The following is a 12,175-nucleotide window of genomic DNA, read 5'->3' as shown; positions in this document are numbered from 1 at the left end:
CCTCCTGCAGAGAAATGTGTGGAAAGCTACAAGTTTCCCACTGACAAAAGTCCTTCAGTCTCTCTTTCATACTATGCTAATAACAGTTTATAATTATCCTGAGAAGTTTCCACAGTTGGATTGATTTTATCCCAGGCCCTGAGATCTGTTTACAACTATTCAGTAAAATCCTTTCTATAACTAATTAGACTACGTGCTGCTGCAGAGCAAGCTGGAGGGCACAGGCAGCTGAAGCTAACCTGATTACCAATGCAGACTGCCTTCTTTCAAACAGTCCCTGTGCTGTCCTAGCATGCCAGCACCTCAACACTGCAGAAAGAAAACAGAAAATTAAAAAAAAAAAAAAGAGTATTTTTAGTTTAATGCATTGGCTCAGCTATAAATGATGTAAACAATGAAGTTCTCCTTTGAATGCAGATCTTAAACACACAACAAATATTGGATAAGAACTGCTTTATTAAAGAATATTTTCAAAGCACTCAGCATTTCCCAACATTTGCTGCCAATGTTTATTCAAGAGCCTCCTATAAAAACGTTCCTATTCAGGCTGATCAAAGAGAATGGGAGAAAAGAGGGGGCTGTTTTCCTGATAAAATGAGGCACGTTCAGATTGCTGTAACCTGGGAACGTTGCAGGAATATTCCTGTAAACAGTAGTATTCCCTCTACCATTGTCTCTTAAAGGCACCAGGGCAGGTGGACCTGCAGAATTTGATGCTTAGAAGATCATCAAGGTCGTGCTTCCATCCCAGAAGGCCAGAGGATACACCCCCTATCAATGCATGTCAGTAGTGCTACAGCAGCACTGGTCCTTAGATGAGTTTAGCAGATGAGATGCACCCAGCAGTGCACGAGGCCTTTTGTTTGCAAATAACTGTAATCATCACAATCTGTCTGGGGACCAGAGTGCACCGACTACATCGGGGTCCAGATTCTTGAAGGAATTTGATGATAACACAGAGGCAGCATAAGTTTCACAGCCAAAGGGCCACTGCTGCACCCAGAGCTGTGTCGTGGGTGCCATCAGCACAGAAACCTGCAGGCTACTGCTAACACATGGAAATGCAAAAACTGTCTGCAGGCTTCGAAGTTGAGCTGCAGGAACAGACTTTTGTACTGTGTTGGCATAAAAAGATAATAGGTTGGCTGTAAGACCATAATTTTTCACTTTTTTGTCCCTCCATTGTCCCTACGACTCTTGCAGCTCTAAATCTATTTTTCCCATCTTTGCAATATTGAAAACAATAAATAAGAGTGCTTTAGCACTCTAACTTTATTAAACTCAGCAGGGTTGACTGGCTGTTGGATCAGGCGTTAAGGAGCAGAATGGGTCACGTACCAAGGTGTAAATCAACAGACTGCAGCTGCACACTTCTCCATACTGCACACAGGTGACATTACATTTGACTACATTCATAAAGGAGGCTGCTTGGCTGGGAACTGGTTTTGCTAGCACCAGTTTCAGCAGGTAAAAAAGCCCATCTCATGTAGTTAACTTGCACAATGGAGAGCCAAGAGCTCCCAAAGGGACACACGGGGGGAAGCACTCGTACTGCCTCTATCAGCAGCGGGATGCCTCCACCAATACATATTTCATGAGCCAGGAAGAGATTAGAGCTTAGCACTAAAGTTTTCCCATCCTTAAAGCAGTAGGAGGAGGAGCCTGGCCACCAGTTCCAAGTGACCGCAGCATCCTCCCTTTCGACTTTTGTTACTCTTAATCCTATTGAGATATCAGTAAAGTCAGGATGAAGCATTTTCAACATCTCTCTCCCAGGAGCAGCAGATGCCTCCCCCATGCCCAGAAGCTTCACATTCTGCCCCAATCCCTGTCCTGGCCCCTCGCACTGGACCAGTACAGATGGGTTGCACCCGGCGCTCCGGGCAGGCAGCCTGATGCTGCACGCTGTGCCCACCATGCTGCCTGCTATCTCACCAAATGTTTCCAAACTGGAACTGACACATTCACTGGGAAGATTAGCTTCCACGTGAGCCATGTGCTGCTTTAGGACAAGATATAACCCTTAGGGGAAAAAAAGATGCACCCAAAAAAACTTCGTGTGCCTTCTAATCATTGTTCTTCATCCATTTATTGCTTCTCATTCATCTTTGTTTTGAATGACTCAGCTGGTGAGTTCTTGCTTGCTTTGAACCAGTCCCAATACTATTATCTCAAAGCTATAGATGTCCTCATTTTGCTGCAATGAGTTTAACTCATTACTGTTATTATTTTTAAAGATATACAGCTGATTCTAGGCTGCCAACAATACCAAATCAACACAACAGAGGTAGCAAGGCAATGAAAGTATGATCTGTATCTTACAGTGAAATTTGTAAAGATTACCCTCTCCCCAATATTTAGCATTAAATCAATAGCAAAACTGCAAAACTTAGAAGCTTTTCATCAGGTGATCATTTAACAAGTCACAGGACCGATTAAAAACATGTTTTGTCTCTGCTGAGGCCTGTGGTTAATGTTACTAATTAATTCCTAACTGGCATGCGAAATAATCCTATTTGCAGAAGCATGCCCTATAGTAGTTAATCTTCCCTTTCACTCGATGATTTTTGACTTTCATGAGGTTTTACTGTGGCAAATAGCATCTTCTCATCATTTCTGCTTTCCATAGCCAAGCACGGGGCAGATTTAATAATTTCTTCAATCCTATGGCAACAATATGCTAAGAGAACAAAAGTGATGCAAAAATGTGCTGCAAAGCAGTGGGGAGCAGCTGCCCTTCTCCCTGACCTACAGGAGAGCCTGCCCTGGCTGTATGGCCAACCTGCCCTCGGGAAAGCCCACATCCAAGCACCAGGCTCTGCTATCACTCCACACAGGGACAAGTTCATCAAGGTTTGGATGCTTAGTTTCTCTTAGTAACAAATAGTAAGTTTTTCTTGCACTTGGCTTGCAGGATTATCGGTATTACTCTGCTGCAGCTGATGCACACCATATGGATCAAGCGTAATCCACTCACTGATTCAGCAGGGGAAAGCCTCAGAGAAGTGAGACAAATCCACACCGCGGTCCTGAGATCACGGGTGTCCTCGAGGGCTGCTGCAGCTGGGAGGGAGATAAAAGAAGGCACGCAGTGATCGGGCTGTTTTCTGATTGTGCAACACTGTGAACTGCTGTCCTGACAGCTGGGGAACTTTACTCAGCTCCTGGGGATGTGAGGACCTCCTTTTACAGCAAGTTTTACAGAGTGCCTCTTTGGCTCAGCAATATAGGGGAGGCTGCTGTTGCCGGGAGCAGCCTTTCATCAGCAATTCCAATAGGAACAGCACCATTCTGCACATGCACAAATGTTTCAGGAATGAGAAACACACCCAAAGAGCTCATGGATACCTAATGCTGTGCTCCCCACTAGTGACAGTGCTGCAGGTGCACCAAAGGTGTGTTTTCAAGTGATCAGTCCCACCAGGGTCTGAAGCACAGAACCCAGCAGCAGAAGCTGGCTTCAAATTATCACAGGAGCAAGGAAACATTTATAATTAAATAAAGCCCAACTAGCAAAGCTTAGTACTCACAAAATCCTTTGTATGTTTTCCAAGCGCTCTTCCACTCGCTGGCAAATTAATGCAATAATATGCAAGAAATCAGGAAGGTGGCTTGGATAATTTTCAATTAGCTGCTTGAAAATGCTTTGAAGATAAATCTAGCCAGATTTTCTGAGCTTACTTATTTGTTCCAGCTTATCTGTGCAAACGCAATTGGCTGCAGCTGCCTCAGCCCATCTTCAAAAACTTGCTGTGCCAATACACAGAGCAGATTTAACCAGGCAACAATATTCTGCTGCAGCAAAGATTAGCCAGACAAAAGGTTCCTTTATGCTATAATGCCTAACTCCCTCTCCCTAATGTCACTCTTGCTTTAATGTCTTTTTCCTTCCTGTAAGTTAGATCAATGATGAGAAAGTTTCCACGCTAGCACGATGGATGCAGCACCAGTATTTTCCCACGATCTAGACCTACGCACATTATTTTCCAGCATTTGGGTTCTTAAGGACGTTTAAGGAAGCTCAATATTCAGGACAACATTTCTGCATGAACCACGAGTCGGCTTTTCTCCATCACTGCCACTTAGCTTCTATACATATCCCTTCTTGCTTCCAAGGAATGATGATTCATCCAAATCCTGGATGAGATGACCAAACTGAACATGAGCCAAATTATGAAAATGAAACACCATTCTTTGCTGTTTCTAAAGATAAGAGCAATTACGTAAAAAAAAAAAAATGCAGCATCCCATGTTACGCAATGCAAGGACACTGAGTGTAGGATAAATGTAACATCATTATGTCAACACTACCACAATTTACAGGAACATTCTTTTTAAGCTTCCTGGTTAGATCAGTACAAAGGTAAAAATGAAAAGAGGAAATGATACCATGAAACTCTGTGGAAGCCCCGCCACAAACAAGTGGATTTGGTATCAGTAAGATGAGGTGTAGGCGGTGTATTAACGTTATATGTCACTAGTGCATCCTCTTCATAAACAGAGGGCAACAGTCATTGCTGGAGTAGCAAAGCCTCTGAATGGTTTTCAGCATGCTTCTCTGTTGTGTCACTGCTGGAACAGGCTTTTTATTGAGATGCCTCCATCTGGCTTTTTTTCCTCTGAACGATCAATTCATGTTCTACATCAAGCTGCTCTCCTCTCACAGAGTATTGGGAATCCGTGTTGGCTTTATTGTGACATAGCAATTGCAGAATTGCCGTTTTTCTTGCAGCCAAAACTACCCATACCCTAGCTCAGACCACTGCTGCTCCTACCACTGTCACCTATGCAAAAAAGCCCACCCAAAGCAACCTAGAGAAACATGCACATTTCCCCATTTTCCTTTACTGCTGCAGAAGAAATCTACGTGAAACACCAGGCATTATGAATTCCTGCACAGAGGAAGGAGATCTGGCATTGGACAAAGCCTCTGCACTGCCTTTACATGCTGTGGGCATTGGGATCAGATGTCAGCATCCAGATTAACTCATGTTTTGCTTCTTCCTGGGAAGAGACTGCTTTCCAGCAGCTCTTTTCTACAGCAGGTGGGCTTTCTGGGGCCAACCACGCACCATGGGCCATTTGCTCTACCAGCAGAGGACAGGCTGCAGGGCATCTGTAGCTCACAGCCTTCTAAGACATGTTCTCCAGCTCCATGCCATGTTGGTGGGCCAGATTCCTACCCAATTCCTGTCCTAACGCAGACAATACAAGTATGGAGAGAGCACATTAGAAGAGATAAACGCATCGCAGGGGAAAAAAAAAACCACAAAGCACAAAAACAAAACCAACAAACCAACCCATAACGTGCCCATATCAGGCATCCCCCAGCATTCACCATCCTCAGAGAGCACACGAGTCCCTGAGGTGGGCTGAGAGAGGGGTGGGGAGACAGCCAATACAGGAAGGATGCAGCTGAGGGAAGAGTATTTCCCACACAAGCTCACTTTTCTTTTCCAGATCAGCAAGTAATAGCTTCCCCAAACATCCCCCAGAGCATAAGCTCACTGGTGCACACCGCTTAGCCTGGATCTTGTTTAACATTCAGTGATGCTCTCTAATCCTCCGAGGTATTAGTCTTGAGATTCCTGCCAAGCACAGGAACAGCACGGCACTCCCAGACAGCACTTAAATGAGCTTGCTGCTTGAAATGGGCCATTTGGCACTCTACCATAGAACTCCAGCTGTTCCTTTTTTTGGTTAACCTCAGATGAGCACCTAGGAAGACACTACAGCATGCAAAACATACAGTTAAATAACCCTGGTTTCTCTGTCTCGGATGACTCCCTGCGATGTCACTCTGCATTAGGAGTGGGATTTCTCTCTTAATTACTTGTTTAAAAGTTAAGTATCTAATTGGAGTTGGACATTCCTATTGTCTCTCCTGCCCACCGTGAAAAGATCATCAGGTCCAGCTTATTTATGGCTCTCTAGCCATGTCTCCACCATCACTATTTTTTGTGTTTCTAAATCACCCATTAGTGCAGATATGATCTGGAGCAGGAATGGGCACATAATCATATTTCTGTTGGATTAGCCAAGCATATTATATTGAATATACTCTGGTCTCCTGTTAGCTATGACAACAGAAACAGTATTTGATCTAGCACAAAGCCAGATGGTGCAAAATGACCCCTTCGGCACAAAGCTGGTGTGGCACAAGGGCATTTGGACCGGACCAGACCAGTGCACAGGGTCATGTAGCTGAAGGACTTCTGACTCTGTGCGCTTCCTTGAGGTCTCCTGGCACCAGGTACTCACTATCCGCCCTCCAACGATGAGCTAAATAAAATTGTCGTATTTCATCCACTTAAAACAAACACCACGTCAGATTGGGGTTAATTCGCATTTGATCATGCAACACCCTGGATCTTGACACGTCATGGTTTGGAGATTTCTTTAAGAAAAACACATCCTCATTGTGCACTCAAGAGGAAATGACAACCCTCATCAAAGGAATCTTCCTTCTCTGACTCAAAATCCCAAACCAGTACCGTAACCACAAACTACAGCAACGACGAGATGGGGGGCAGGAACTCAGACCCAAAGGGAATGGGTCAGAGATTGAGGGCAGCATGCTAGCGGTGTGCAGGACTGCTGATCATTGCAAACAGGGACAGGCAGAAGCTACGATATGAATGTTATGGCCTGGGAATTTTAGGAGGCTTTGAGAAGCCAACCTGAAGTCATCGCTTCCTTAGAAATCTCCAAAATGTTCAGCATTGAGTCCTCACCAATGTCGGTGCTGCAAGCTCCTACCATGGCTGCAGCCATGACTCGGTGTAGAAGTGCCCTGAACATCTCAGGGATGGCTGCAAAGCACAGCAGGGTGCACACGGGCAGGCAGGTTATACTCAGCGGCTTGGTGCTTCCATGTGGCTGAGCGCGAGAAACAAAAATCACTGCCGGTCAGAGGACATGAGATCACTGTGGGAGATGCTGGTGGAAAAATGCTTGAAGCCCTCAGCACACATCAGTACCAGCACGGATGACGTGGTAAGGTGGGCCCAGAGGATGGTGTGTGCACAGGTGTGCGTGCGCTCTGCCAGCACAAACACTGCTGGCTCTGCAAACCTCTTGCAGGATGGCACTCCTCTCCTCTCACAAGGCTCAATCAGGCCAGCAATTCATCCCCACTGCCAGGGAACAAATTGCTGCCAAATGGTATTTCTTCCTGAGATAAAGGAATAAACAGGCATATAATGTTCCCATTGTCAACCCAAAACATCTGCTGGAATTCAGAGGGGTTTGCTGTCCCCACGCGCTCTGGGCACGGCCTCTGCTTTGTACCCTCCGTGTTCTCATGGATGAGAACTGCAGCCTCAGAGAGCAGCTGTGAGGGGACAGATATCCTTGGAAATCTGCAAACTGCCTTCAAGGGATTCCTGCTGCCGTGCAGCAGCACGGCGTGGTTCTTATTTCTGACTCGGGAACTTTTCGGTTTGCCTTGCTGAGGACCTGCCTGCACCCCACAGCCCCCGCAGAGTCCTGTGAGGCATGAACACAGCCTGGTTACCTACTTATTTCATTTTAATTCAATTTCTTCAGCATCTTAAAGCACTTCCTTGAAGGTTTTCCGCTAAATAAGAGGAAATCACACTACGGGGCTCACAGGTTGATCAGGGCTGTGAGGCAACCCTGTAACCAAGCCCCACATCTGGCCTGAAGGATCTAAGACCTCCTCAGCACTGAGTCCACTCCAGCAATACAAAGAAGAGTGTAAAGCTGCTTTGAAAGCACTGACAGGCAATCCCTTTTTGGGGGAATTCTTATGCTAACATGAAGCCCTGTGGCATCTGCCTTGGCCTCGATTATACCACAGCAGAGCAGGAGCAGGTCAGTCCCGCAAGGAGCCGGGCTTCTGTTTTCTGTGGAGCTTGTGAGGTAAGAGCAAGCTTAATTAAATGTTCAAGTCTGTTTTATTTGGAGGATGGTAGGTCAAAAAGATTGATGCAGTTTTCATAGAAGAGGATACAAGGGAACAGAAAATCTAGCAGAGCCCGTGTCCTTCAATGTTGTGGGGAGCTGTTTATTTCTGTACCATGGGTTAGGATTGCTGAGCAGAACTCTGTAATCTAGATGTATTTTTTTTCTATCTCTTAGTGCCATTTAGAAAATTAACCCCTATCTCAGTGTATCTGAAGCACTCCAGTTCACAAATGTGAAAGCGTATCTATAAAAAAGCCAAATTGTACTTTTTCTTGGATTGTTTTCAGGCCGAGCATTGCAAAGTCAAAGTATCTTTCGGGAAAAGAAGTGTTTGGCCTTGCTTTCTCCACATGGAAATGGCCCCCCAACTCCTTCATACCACCAAGCAGTCGTTAAACAAAGCTTGCCAGCATTTCATTTTCATGCTTGGAAGATAAGTTGGATATCAGGAAAAACTTCTTTACAGAAAGGGTTGTTAAGCACTGGAACAGGCTCCCCAGGGAGGTGGTTGAGTCACCATCCCTGAATGTGTTTAAAAATCATTTGGATGTGGTGCTCAGGGACACGATTTAGAGGTGAGTTGTTAGAGTAGTATGGTTAGGTTGCGGTTGGACTTGATGATCTTGAAGGTCCTTTCCAACCTGAGCAATGCTATGATTCTATGATCCAAGCCAAGATCTGTGAATTCAAGAGACTGAAGACCATTGATATCATGCAGCAACATATTATACAAATAAAAAAAGAGGAATCAAATCTAGTTTTAGTGTAACGACACACAGAATCATAGAATCACGTGAGTCAGAAGGGACCTTTAAAGGTCATCTAGTCCAGCTCCACAGCATCACCAGAATAGGAGATCAGCCTAACATCTTTGTTGTCAAAAATTTCCACCTTGATGAACACCCAACAGGGATAACAAGAATAAAACAGAGACTTCCCACCACTGATATACTCCAAATGCTAATAAACCTGGAAGAGGAATGACATTATTTTTGGTACCAGCAATATGGTAATTGCCCAGATTTAGCAGTATTTCTGCCTAAAGAGAGACTTAAAGTTAGAATAACGTCACTCTGCCAATATTAAATACTACACTTACTCATCCCAAGCTCTCCTCAGTACAAACAAGAGGTCTGATGCAAAATCCACCAGTTAGTGGCCCTCTCTGAGCACTCATCTGCAATCACTCATCCCAGCTTCTGGGGTGGGATGGGCAGTTCTGCCTGGGATCCATCAAACAGATGAGTGCTCCCTCTAAGCACTTTCCATGGAAAGTGTTTACAGAATCTCTTTGCTCGTGGATCGCCCAGTTTAGCATCACTGAGATGTCGCTCAAGGCCAAGATGGCACAGAACTAATTATGTCATGGGGAGGTCTAGCACCAAATCCGTTCTGAGAAGGGAAAGGAGAGTAGTAGCTCCTAGGGCAGCTGGGGATGCTGCTGAAACACTGTGCTTGCTTGTCAAGCATGGGGCAGGAAGAGGTGTGGTCAGAGTTGCTGTTGTCCCAGTACTGCGCCCTGGCACAGAGATCAGCCCTGAACTGGACCCAGATAACACAGTTTTTGAGCCCAGGGAAAGTCGGATTCATTTCACATCAGACACTGAAATAAAGACCATCAATGCACTTCAGAGCATTACCCACCCTGTGTGTGGGTAACAGCCCCTGCATGCTGCTGTAACACCAGCATCCTGTTAGCAAGAATAGAACCCAAAGGGGGAAGGGAGCTTTCCCCTTGAAATCATGCCCAGCACCTCACTATCCTGTAAGGCCAGCACCAGGCTGTCAGCTCTGCTAGGTGCTACCATGCATCTTACGAAGCATTTCCACTGCTCATCATTGCATGAATGGGATTGTGCAAGATATAAACGTCCCAGGGTCTGAGTAATCAATGTATGAGCAGCAGCTCGGAGTGCAGAGCAAAGAAGCCCACAAACCCAAATGGCAAAACAAAATATTCGACACCTTCACCCAAGGGTTGCGACCAAGACCTCAGGGTAAGGCAGATTGTTGGGCTTGGTGCATTCAGTGAAGTAAAGAGGAGCAGAGCAAGGGGTGAGCAGGGAAAGAGCAGAATGATCGGCACAAAGCAGAGCCATGAGTCTCATTTTAGGCTGCTGCAGGGTGTAAAGACCCAAAGCAGGAACAGGACCACAGCATGCTTCAGACACACAAAAGAGACTAAGGCTGCCTCGAGGGGTTTGCAATTGAAAATCACGAGGCGGAGGGCAGCTGGATGCTGATCTTCCCAAAACAGGGGTTTTGCTTTTGTTAATGGCTGATCCTATCTTCCCTCTTGTCTGTCTATCTCTAACCCCTGTAAAGATTTCTAGTAAGCACTTGGCTCAGGTAGCTCCTAGTTCCCAGAGCCAGGAGTAACTACCACTGGCACCAAGTGGTGTTTCCAGTGTTTGCCATCCCAGGGCAGGATCCATGTAGTGCTGTCCTGCACAGCTCCTGGCACACCTGGGCACACCAGCACCGAGCCGTGCTAAGCACGGGGCAGGTGCTTGCAGTCAGCCCCAACATAGGGGGGCTGCAGGCAGCACTTCCTATCACTTGCGGTAGCCTGCGGGCTGGACCTCCTTGCATAAAAATAGCTTCACTTTTTTTTTCTTTCTTTTTTTTTTTTTTTTTTATTTGACTAACCCCCTTTCCCCACCCGTCCTGTTTCATCCCCTTTCTCACGTTTACAACAGCTCAAGGCATACGGCTCTAAAGATCTCCTTTGTGTTCGTTCCCCATCTGATGCGGTTTCAATGTGTGCTTTTACAACCAAGGGACTCTACACAGGAGCCCAGAAACAAGGGAAAAAAAAAAAATAGAGGTGCCAGACTGGGATAGCTTCACGTTTGCAGTATGTTGCTTGGTAAATTCAAACAGCCTATAGAATGGTTATAAAAGGGACATGCAACAAACTCATGTGATGAATGTCCACAAGAGTCTTTTGAGCTCTCAGAGCTAAAAGGCACGTTTATATTACAGCAACACTTCAGATTCGTATCGCCTGAGCAAATAGGTTAGCAAAAATAATATAGGTCAGACAATGAGAGCGCTCCGATTTCAGCCCAGCATGCTGCCTGTGCCTTCCTTCTCTAACTGAGTTACTGTTCCCTTGAAATAAGGATGCCGGTATTATTCACATCCCTTTTACTTGCTGTAAGCATCGCCATGCCATGCCTGCTCGCTAGCTCTTCCTACTTTCCGCTCCTTCTCTGCACCTTTCTAATTTCCCGTAGAAATATGATAAGCGAGGGGAGGGGGAGAAAAAGAAGAAATGATTCAGTCCTGACGAATTTCAGTTACACGGTGGTAAAAAATACTGTTCTGAAAGCAGCGCGCTGAAAGACCAAACGGAAAGTCTCGACGCGAGTGTGGCTATTTCAGTGATTTTTTTTTTTCCCTTGAAGAGAGACACGCGTTTCCGCACCCGATGACCACACAATATCCGCATGGTCCCATCCGCTCCCCGGACCCCGGGCAGAGACCCCCATCCCCATCCCCGCTCTCCCATCCCCATCGCGGGGCTTTTCCCACGCTGCGGCTCCTCCCGCGCCCATCCCCGTCGCCTCGGGGCTCCTCGCGCGGCGCAGAGCTGTGGGGAAGGGGATCTCCCCGGGGGTCTCGCCGCCCCCAAAAGCCCACACTGTCCCCGGTTCGCCGGTGCACCCAGAGCCCTCCCGGCATCACGGAGGAGCCAGCAGCTCGCGGTACCCACCCCGTGCTCCTCCATCCCACCCGCATCCCTGCAGTCGCGGTCCCGGTCCCCCCGGCCGGTACCTGCCGCCACTGCTGCCGCTGTCCTCTCGTCCCCGCCCCGCGCTCCGCTGCCCGCACTGAAGGTGGGGGGGGGGCATTGAGTCGTGATGGACGTGAGCTTCCTCCAATCGGAGGCGGAGAGGAGGTGGCGCGGCCAATGGGGGGAGGGGACGCGGAGGGCAAAGTGAAAGTGGGAGAGGAGGTCGGGGGGAAAGGGATGAGGGGAAGGAGAGGGATGGTGGGGGGCAGTGGGGGAAGAGGGAGAAGGGGAAAGGAGGGAGGGTGGGAGGCAGAGGGCAAAAGAGAGTGTCGACAAAATGAGGATGGCAAAGGAAGGAAAAGGATGGAAGCGAGACCCTGGCTAGGGAGAAGGCAGGGGTGGGAGCAGGTGCTTCATAGGAAAAATGAACTATTGTCCTGTTGCTGGGGGGCACTGCAGCCTTCCTGCCCCCAGGGTGTGCTGGGGAGCTGTGGGGTATGGCCAGGG

At 47.1% G+C, this 12,175-nt stretch overlaps 1 protein-coding gene across 3 annotated transcripts in view; it reads right to left on the bottom strand.

The window, feature by feature from the left end:
* The window catches only part of SLCO4A1 (solute carrier organic anion transporter family member 4A1), a 26,156-nt gene extending 14,374 nt beyond the window's left edge, over positions 1 to 11,782 (bottom strand). Inside the window, exons 1-2 of one of the 3 annotated variants that reach the window (XM_021416833.1) lie at positions 11,710 to 11,771; positions 2,978 to 3,063 (exon numbers count right to left, since the gene is read on the bottom strand). The gene's annotated coding sequence lies outside the window, so the exon portion shown is untranslated. Of the gene's footprint in view, positions 1 to 2,977; positions 3,064 to 3,530; positions 3,600 to 11,709 lie in introns of those variants that run through there. The other 2 variants (XM_021416835.1, XM_021416834.1) reach the window with 2 other exon arrangements.

The sequence above is a fragment of the Numida meleagris genome, chromosome 19 (genome assembly GCF_002078875.1).
Source record: "Numida meleagris isolate 19003 breed g44 Domestic line chromosome 19, NumMel1.0, whole genome shotgun sequence".
Lineage (NCBI taxonomy): Eukaryota > Metazoa > Chordata > Aves > Galliformes > Numididae > Numida > Numida meleagris.
This window is presented reverse-complemented; position numbering and strand designations above follow the sequence as displayed.